The 10,066-nt window shown below is 41.9% G+C and overlaps 1 protein-coding gene across 2 annotated transcripts in view; it reads left to right on the top strand.

The window, feature by feature from the left end:
• The first annotated feature begins 1,727 nt into the window (after nt 1–1,727).
• Nucleotides 1,728–10,066, top strand: part of BPIFC (BPI fold containing family C) — a 28,867-nt gene continuing 20,528 nt past the window's right edge. Inside the window, exon 1 of one of the 2 annotated variants that reach the window (XM_067558996.1) lies at nt 1,728–1,759. The gene's annotated coding sequence lies outside the window, so the exon portion shown is untranslated. Of the gene's footprint in view, nt 1,760–6,581; nt 6,733–10,066 lie in introns of those variants that run through there. The other variant, XM_067558994.1, reaches the window with a different exon arrangement.

Raw genomic sequence — 10,066 nt, 5'->3', positions numbered from 1 at the left:
GGTACAGACATTCAGCCAGTTTTCAGTCTCTGACCGTGTTCCAGCCCAAACTGATTTGAATTTATCTTGAGAATAAGATTAAAGCCAGGCAAGTGGACAGAATATTTTCCTTTGACCCCTAACCAGGTGCAGGAAGAAAGAGCAAACAGAGAGCGGTCATAGAAACTGGTGGTTTCATCCCATTGATTGAATGTTTATTTTATCTGAGGGAGAAGAAAGAGGCCTAAGCCTCTCCAGGGTCATATCTGGGCTCTTACAGATCTATTGGAGCCATGGGTCCACCTTAATTCTTTCATAAATAACTCAAGCATCCTTGAAAAAAGAAGTTTGCATAGATGGGAATCTTAGGCTCCTTCTCCTCACCTTTCCTCACCACGTCCTCAATAGCAAATTAAGGATAGATTTGGACTCACTGGTGAACAGCAGTTTGGTTTTAGTTGTATTGGCAATTTCTGCGGAGTGGGCAATATTGACTGTTGTGCGCTTGGGAACAAGGGCTTCTCAAGGATGGGAGCAGCTTCCTGGGATCTAGCCCTGAAAGTTAATTAAAGGCTATGAAGAGTGTCTTTTAACTATACTTATGAAATCTATTAGATTTCTTGGAGCACTTACAGAAGCTTACTAAATATATCGCAGGAATGTCCCAAACAAAACATCAATTATTGCTCTGAGTAAAACGCCTTCCTTCCTGAATGATCTGAGCTCAAATTCTAACATCATCAGAACTACTTCCTTTCTTAAGATAGGGCAGCAATCAGTGCACTGGAAACAATAGGATTGTAGTACAGACCCTGAGAGCTTAGAAATTGAGAGTGTCCTTTCCACACTTTCGTTTTTAAAGAATTAAAATTTTTAAAAACAACTCCTCCTCCCCCGCACACCCACAATTATAAATTATTAGTTTATTTGTCTGTGTGACAGTAGCACCTGAAGACCCTTATCAGGGCTTCCATTGTGCTAGGTGCTGTACAAAAACAGGTAGACATGGTCCCTGCACCAAAGAGCTTACAGTGTAATCATGCAAACACTAACACTGACTTGACTCACATGAGTACTCCCACTGAAATCCATGAGGGTCTGTCAGAGTTGGTTTTGCTTTAAGCCAACACTATAAAGTTAGGTTGACCTAGGTATGTTGCTCAGGAATGTGAAAAATCAACACTCCTGAGAGACTTAGTTGAGCCAACCTAACCTGCAGTGTAGACAGCGTTAGATCAACAGAAAATTCTTCTGTCAACCTAGCCACCTTCTCTTGGGGAGGTGGATTAACTACAGCAGTGAGAGAACCCCTTCCATTGCTGTAGTGAGCGTCTACACTGAAGCGCTATAGCGGCGCAGCTGTAGCAATTTAAGTGTAGACATAGCCTCAGTTAGGCTGTGAGGAAGACAAACAAGGGGGAAGGAATTCACTGTTGAGGAACTTGCTGTTTATCATAACCCTTAGTCTGTGATCCTTCAGCCAGTTTATAATCTCTTTCACAATGTTCTTATTCACCCTATGCTGAATCACAGCCCAGTTCTGCTCCCACTGAAGTCAATGGGATGGATGTTGAAAACATTCAATAGGATAAAATGCCCTTCTAAAAAAAAAATCCCTTGATTTATTTCCCTTTGAACAATTTCACCTGCAGGAACCTGTCTGCTGCCTGGGGCTGTTAACAGCAGGAATGGGATGTTTTCCCTCGAAGGCTGGTCAAACTGATTTTTTGTTTATAAAATGAAAGAAGAGCCTTCACAGTGTTGCAGCAAGGAAAAGAACGTGAGTGAGATGCAGCAAGGAAAAGAACGTGAGTGAGATGCAGCAAACCTGGGACACTCACAAGACTATAAAAAGTATAGCAATGATGGATAGATGGATAGATGTTTAGATTCTGCTCCTGTAATAAGCTCCATCTGAGTGGAACCCCTGCTGTTGTCAATGGGTCTTTGTGTGGATGTACCTCATTGCAGGATCAGGGCCTTAGTTTTCATATCTGTCCCAAAGTACATCTGCAAAATTGGACTGGAGAGCTCATGGGAGCAAGTTTACCTCTGCTACTTCAGCATTTTCAAGTGAGATGCAACTGAGAAGTACCTGGGGGCGAGGGGGAAAATGAAAAATAATCATTACAAATCCATAACTGGTCATTTTCAAACCTCAACAAGTTCAGTTTGGACTTTGGGCAAAAGTTTAGTTTCAATTCTATTTTAGCTGACTCAGTTCATCCCTCTGGTTGTTACACTTCACTTTAGTCCGGAGTGGCAGTTTAAAAGTTGCTGATAGTGAGAGGCAAGAGTCCTTTACAGTGTCTTTTATTGTATATTGTGTATATATGTGTATTTTATTGGGGTTTTTTTGGCAGGCTGGAAAAGAAGATACAGGAAAAGAGGAGTTCAAATGAAAGGGTTGGTTGGTTGTTTTAGTTGAATGTCCCTCTTTGGCTAATAGCCGTGATGCTTATTTCAGTCCAATTTGTGCTTTGCTTGGCAGTATCATGACATTCTGGGCAGTGTTTTTAAACAGTCCAGGTCGTGCTGGTAACTAATGTAGCACTGATTTTGCAATATTGGAAGAATGCTTCGTCAAACTAGAGCCGAATGTGAGTGAAACTTGTGCAGCCATGTATATTAATCTCACCAAAAGCCAGGTGAGGTGATCAGCACAATACAAGGGGCAAGCATACAGGCCACACAACATTAGATACTAATTTAACAGGTAAATCTCTAAACAAAGAAACAGTTACTCACAATGGAAAAGTTAAATTGCTTTGCAGAGCTCCAAAGCTTTGTCCACACTAACGTGACGCAGAGCCATCAATCCCTCAGGCACACCTTTTCCTGCCAACTTCTACTCCTGACCTCTGGGAGACGGAGCAGAATTGTGTGCCTAGGCCTTATACGCCTCCCCACAAGCCTTTGTAAACAGGAGCAGAATTTAATCTCAGGCCATGCTCCCTTAGAAATATTACTCTATGATTTCACTATCGTCATTATTACACTTGCTTCCTTACGGAAAAAGGAAAAACTTTCCAAAAATGCAAGGGGAGTGGCTATAACTACTCCTACTTACTCTTTTCCTTCCACATTAGGATGACCATATTTTCCCAAAGGGAATACAGGATGCCGAGCAGGGCTGGCCTGAGCCCTCCCCCTGACCCCGCAGCATGTGGGCCCGACCCAAGCCCCTCCTGTGCATGGGGCTGGATCGAGGCCTCCCCCCTGCCCACCATTGCAGTGTGGGGCCAGGCTGGTCTGAGCCACCCATTTCTGTTGCCCCAGGCCAACCCAAGCTGCTCACCCAAGTCCTCGCTCCCACACAGGGCTGGCGTCGCCGTTTGCCCCCTACACATTCCTCTGCTCCCTGCTAAGGGTCGCACCCCACTCTTTTAGTGAAACTGTGCAAGAGCAGATGGGACAAATACCCAGTTTTGCCAAAAAAAGTCAGGACGGCCGGGACAGGGCTTAAAAAAGGCACTGTCCTGGCCAAAACAGGACTTATGGTCACGCTATTCCACGTGGGTGTGAAGAGGCTGGCTGGCATTTTTCTTGCAGTCCTGTTTTGCACACAGACCCATTGCTGGCCAAGTATAAAGTTGATTCAGAGAGGAAAGGAGGCCATTGAGCCAAACCAAAAATTAACCAGTTTAAGAGGCCTTCAAAATTTCCACTCCCCCCAACTAAAAGAAATGGATGTATGCAGAGGATTTCAAGCCCTTTAACATGGTGCTGAGCCCCTATGTCACAAGTGATCATCCTTTGAGACTGATTCATCTCTAGGGCATAATTAATGTCTGGTGTATTGGAAATCCCGTCTCTCGGCCTCTATCCTGAGCTGGTTTGAAGTGACAAAAGAAAGTGTTTGTAGTTCAGATGGTCATAAAAGTTAGCATGATTCATTGACTCTCATTTTCCCTGTTTTAAAAATAAAAGTCTAATTACTCCTTTTTTGATTTGGGTAATGCAAAAATGCCTTTGGTGAAATTCTGCCCCCATTGAAGTCAAAGGCAAATCCGTTGATTTCTATGAGGTCAGGATTTCACTCAGGACGTTTGAAACTTGGCATGGACACAGTTGTCCTTGCAGAGTTTGTGCTCCCTTAAGTTTGACATGGCAAAGGGAAAACTTTACCAATAAAAAGCTTATAAGCAATTGAAATGTCATTTCTGGGCATGTTCAGGGGGCATCTGCTAAGATTTTAGTAGAACACGTTGGAGCCCTGTTTCTTTTGGAATATCACAACACACATTTTGTGTGTCCAGCCTAATGGCCACAGGGACTACTGCTGGGGCAATTTGCATCAGTGTGATTGTATAGTTCTTACTAAAACACACAGACAATCTCACACAGAGCACAATTCTCCCAAATAACTGCTTCCACACTGGGAACAGCAGCACATCACAGGGATGAAAAGAAACAGTAGAGCTCAGGATTTTAGTGAGTTCCCACTATTTGAGCTTCACCTTGCCGTCATCTGAAAGTCTGAGCTTTAATTAAAACAATCACTGAGTTTCTATCTTTTTCCATTGTGAATATCTAGTCACAACACTGTAAAATTGGTGTGTAAACACTAGAATTACAGTAACCACCACAGAGCCAGTGGAGAGAGAGGGCTGGATCTTCTGTAAAATAAGGAAAAAGAGAAACTTTCAGGGAGGGGCGTGTTAGGAATGCAGTCTGGGAGATGTGTTCTCCCACCCTGGACCCCTGTTGCCCTGGGCTGGGGCAATGGGCTGATTTCTGTATCTGCATGCAGCTGCAAGTCAGAGCAGTCAGCCAGGACACCATACTTTGGCCATACGGATACTTGAAGTTGTAGTCCCCTGGCTATAGCTTAGAATGGGAGGAAGCAGCTCTACTTCTTCCAGAACTCAAGGGGATACCTCTTCCTCAATATCATCCTCCTGGGCCTGTGTATGCACACTGGGGTTTTATGGAAAAGCACCAAATATCATGAGAGTTAGCAATATTGATTGCCTGAAGGATGCCCCAAGCAGCTGCAGTCCACTGGAGAATCTAGCCAGGATGGAGAGGGAGGTGTGTGTATACACGGGGATAGGAGGATGCTATTGAAGAAGATGACCCTTGCCTTTAGTGGAGCCTCTGGGATTTTGGGATGCCACAAGTTTCTGTGGACAGAACTACTGTTCATGAAATGAGGTGAGCAAACACTGGTCCCCACCTGGAATGATTTTGGGGAAACTCTGACAGGAGCGCAGTCTCCTCATGGAGTTTTTTTCCCCTCAGCCCTCTCCATGTATATTTCTACTAGGGCTGGGAGTAGGAATAATGATGCAGACATTTTCTATGATGTCTTATCATATCACAAACTCATATCTATTCTAGAGTTGACTATCATCCATAGATCCATTGGACCATTCCTGCTAGTGTCTTCCTCCCATTGAAATGATAGGTTTGAGGTTATTTTTCCCCAAAGGTATTAATGGGTATTTCTCCAGGTTGAATTCCAGTGTAAATGAAGGGTTAATTCTCCTAGCTGTTGTATCTATATTAATCTGGCTCTGTTGTTTTCCTATTGACTGAGCAGCAAAGAACATATATGCTCCCCAAATATGCTAAAGACCAATTGGATAAAGAAGAAAATTGGAAAAAAAACCTAGCCAAGCTGTGTACTGCCAGCAGACTTGTAGTGGTGTAAAGCAAAAGTGCTGTGCTGGGGTATAGGCCAGGTAAATGTTTTGTGTCTTTTTTTTTATGCACAGTGATTCCTTCTCTGAATCTGGGATATAGGTGGGAGCAGCTCTCTTTGGTGGTTCATAATAGAAGAAGAAAGTTTTTCAGTCTAAAGGCTTCTGATCACACTGAGCTGCAAATGAAGAGTTTGGCTGATTGACAGCAAGGCATTTTTTGCATAAGTAGCTTTAAAAGCTATCAGCATTGTAATTTATTAAGTATTTGGCTACTTGTGAGTCTTTGTGTTTTACTGTAATACTTGTAGAAGACAGTGGTAAAGTTGTGTTGGAGGTTTCTGTCTATCTTTATTACTGCACAAGCTTGTTTAAATGGAAACCTTTCCTGGAAGGTTTATCTAAACTTTTTAGGGAATTACTCCACAAAGGAGCCATAAAACATCAAACAGGAGAGCCCTGGCTGAGATATCTGCGGGCTGGTCAGTACTATAACTTGTAAAACATGGAAATCTACATAGATTGAAACAAAGGAGCTTTTTATCTTTTTAAGGAATTGAAGGGGTTTGAAAACTGTACCTTTGAGAAAGAAAAAGAATTACAGGAGTGGTTTATGTAAATGCGGGAACTGTTTTGTTCATCATACTCAGTTACTGGTGATGTAAGTATCGGAGTAATTATGTGAAAGACTCACTGGAGTCAACATTTAACTTGCATGTTATATAACTATTCTAAGTTAAAGTATATGTCATTGGGTAACAACACCCAGCTCTTATAGTTCTCTTTTCTCATCTGTCCCAACTGGTTCAATGAGGCAATTTACCCCATATCCAATAGAGACTGGGAGTTAGAGTTTCAGCCCTGATAGGACACGTAATGTTGGTTAGTTGGGGGAAGCAACTAAAAGCAATTATCTGAGCTCCCTTGATAACTTGAGGAAGATTATATAGCCTGGAGGTTAGGGCATTCCCTAAGATATGGGAGACCCAGCTTCAAATTCCTGCTCCAACTGATATTTATACAAAGTGGAACAGCTCCAAGAGGAGAGATTGATAGAACTCCAACTCAGGCACCACAGGGAATTGAAACCAAGTCTCCTACATCCCATGTGAGTACCCAAACCACCAGGCTATTGGCTATTTTGGGGTGGGTTGCTCTCAATTTTTTTTTAATTTAAAAGGTTGAAAGGACTTGATTTTTTTCCCCCTCACTGTAGAAAAGAAATTATTTTGAAATCTTGAGATTTTTGGTAGGATGGGAAATCTTTCCCACCCAGCTCTATTTCTGAGTAGAATTTAAGGTGTTAGTTTGGGATCTGGTTACATGAGAGACCGTTCCCTTTCTGATATCAGTGCTGCAGTTAGTGCAGGTCTTTGAATTAAGCACAAAACTCCCTGCTTTAAAAAAGAGGGGCCTGGCTGCAGGGGATTTTCTGTGTGGAACCCTCAACTCTGGAATTCACTATGTCATTTGTTCTGTCACTGATTTTGCTGACGTCCAAAGCTCCTCTCTTTGGCTTTTGAGCAAGAGGTGAAGTTGAGGAATGTTTTGTTCAGTTGAGTGTGATGGGTCTTATTTTGTTGGGAGAATTTAGATATGGTAAGGCATATCCTTAAGTTTTGGATTTTAAATTACTACAAAAGTGTCTAGAACTATATGGGTAGGTGCATTTTAAAATGGAAAGAAATGAAAAGTGTTTTCTTCTCTATATTCTTAAGAGCCTTATTTTTTGTTGTTGTTCCTTTATGTGCAATGATATTTCTCTGTTTTACTCACCTGTGTTTGTTCAACTAAAGAAAATTTGACAAGTTTTACTAAAAGGACAAAGCTACAGGTTACAGACTGAACACACCCTTTTCCCCACAACGTAGACTAATGTTACCTAATAGTTTTACATTTCGGACTGTTTAAACCCTGATTATGAGTTAAATGAATCCTGAAATCAAAGGATCCCATAGGAGTTAGAGATAGGAAAGACCCATGATAAAAAAGGCTCTTTTTTTCGATGTGGTGGACTGCCATCACAGAGATATTGTCAGGCAGCCTGCCTCCCCTCCCATTCACAACTGCCTCTGCATCCCGTCCCTGCTGTGACTAATGGAATTGCTTACATGGAAAAATAAAACTAGGCAGTTGTTTTTAATGTGGATGTTTAGCTGCTAGTAATGCAGCGTAGCCACTGGGAGAAAGGAGAACCAGCATGATGTGGCTAGCCAGCCCTCCATGCAGTGGACCATAGTTAGAAAACCTCCGTATTAGCTCATCCAGTGCACTTCCTTGGAGGATTGTTCCATTCCATACATTTTCTAGTGCTTTGTCCAGTCTAATTGTAAAAGTCCACCACTCCTCTTGGCAGACTATTCCACAGTTTATTAGATCTTGCGGTCAGCAAAATTTTCCTGACATTCAGCCTTGCCCTAAAGACACTGAGGGTCATATAATGTACCTCTTTGACTTTTTCTATACTTCCAATATTTCAATCACAGAAGCCCAAAGAACAGGGTTGGCTTCACTCATTCACCACACCAGTGGTGAGCTGTGCAGAGCCACTACAGACCTCTGTGCCCTTGGGGTGCCGAGTCACCCTGCACAGACTCTCTCCACTGCCTAGACCACCCCATGCACTGGAAACATGGGGTGAAATCCTTGTCCCGTGGAACTAAATAACACTCCCATTGACATTAAAGGGGCCAGAATTTCACTCATGGTGTTTCTGCTGCACTTTGGCCTTTCCTTGCCCATGTGAAGGGGAGTGACTGGAAATGGCAAGCCTTGCCTAAAGTACTTTAGAGGAAGTCTAGTTACCAGTGCTTATCGTCCATAATAAAAATATCACTGTTTAAAGTTATTTAAAAGTTCTTTGACTTTACTGTTCCTACAAGACCACTAAAGTCAATGGGAGTCTTTCCACTGGCTTCAATGGGTTTGAGATCAAGTCCTTAATATGAAGAATACTTTGCTTTTTTCCTCCACTAATGAACGACAGACTTCAATAGAGAAGAGTAACTGTTGACATCCTGTACATTAATACAGAGTTTCTCATGATTTCACATTCAGTATAGAAACAGATATATCGAGCACCTTTTTGTTACAAGCTTTACTAGCTGGAACCTAAGCCTAATTTGTTCTGAGTATTAGGCCATTCTGTCCCAAGCAGTATACCTTCAATATTTCCCAAAAGGATATAGTAAATGGCTATAGATCAGATGGCATTCACTGGAGAGCACTGAAGAACTGAAAATTGAAATAGCCGAATGGCTACCAAAAATATGTAATTTATAATTAAACACAGCTACTATGCTATTATGAACTGATGTTTGTAAGTGATTTGAACATGAAAAGGGCTGCATAAATGCTAATAAGTGTTATATTCTATTACCAGAGGACTACACAGTAGTCACCTTTAGACAAAGGCTATGGGTAATCTCAGGGACTTCAGACTGAGGAACCTTACCAGGAAAAAGAGTGGAGGAAATCAATAAATAATAGTCATATAAAGCTCTTTGAGTAGCAGAGGAGAGGGACAAACCAGCCAACCTGTGAAGATAAATAGTGCCTCTAACTGGTTAAAAATCTTGGATAATATTGAGCAAAACTAACAGATTAAATGGAATTGGTAAATGTTTGTTTAGACTTTAACAAGAATTTTGATAAATATCCTCACAAGGCATTAGTAAGAGAATCTTGTCAAACCATGTGATGTGAGGGAAAGTCCCATCATGGATTAAAAGCTAGATAAAGATAGCAATGAAAAAGTGAGAATAAATGGTCATTTGGCCATGGGAGTCTCCCATAGATCAGTCCTAGGACTGGTCTGAATACATTTATTAACATCCAGGACAGGAGGAGGCAGCAACATTTGCTGATGGCACAAAATTATTTACATTTATCAAGACCAAGGAAGTTTATGAGGAGCTTCAAAGGTACCTAACAAAACCATGGCCAAGATTTTTAAAAATTGTGCTTCAAAAGTGAGACCCTTAGACCCTATTAGACACCTAAATAAGCAAATTGATTTTCAAAATGTTACACACCCAGCAGCTTTCACTGAAGGCAGTTGGAGACTCTGAGAGCCCAGCATTTTTCAAAATCAGGCCACTTATGTAGGCATCCAAATATGGATTTAGGAGCCTTGTTTTTTAAAATCTTGGCCTAAAGACCCTTTCTTTAAGAATAAGTGTTTGTCCAGATGTGCTCATCCAAAATGTCTTCTTCTGCACTCTCTGCCATTCAGTGAGCTGTGTGTTGATTGACTGCCATTCTCCACTGCATGTTAGTGATGATCTGTGTACATGCTGTAGCTCCACATCCTCTCCTGTCCATGTTACAAGGTGCACAAGGGGAGGACAGATCAGCATCTCCGTGATAGTTGCTGCTCTGTCACATCATTGCTCCTGAACATGGGGCTGGTGGCAGAATAGAGAAGACAAGAGGAAAGAGTA

The sequence above is a fragment of the Emydura macquarii genome, unplaced genomic scaffold, assembly GCF_026122565.2.
Source record: "Emydura macquarii macquarii isolate MOO-44397 ecotype Brisbane River unplaced genomic scaffold, CSIRO-AGI_Emac_v2 contig_2205, whole genome shotgun sequence".
NCBI lineage: Eukaryota > Metazoa > Chordata > Testudines > Chelidae > Emydura > Emydura macquarii.
The sequence above is the reverse complement of the archived record's forward strand: the minus strand, read 5'-3'. Positions and strand labels throughout refer to the sequence as shown.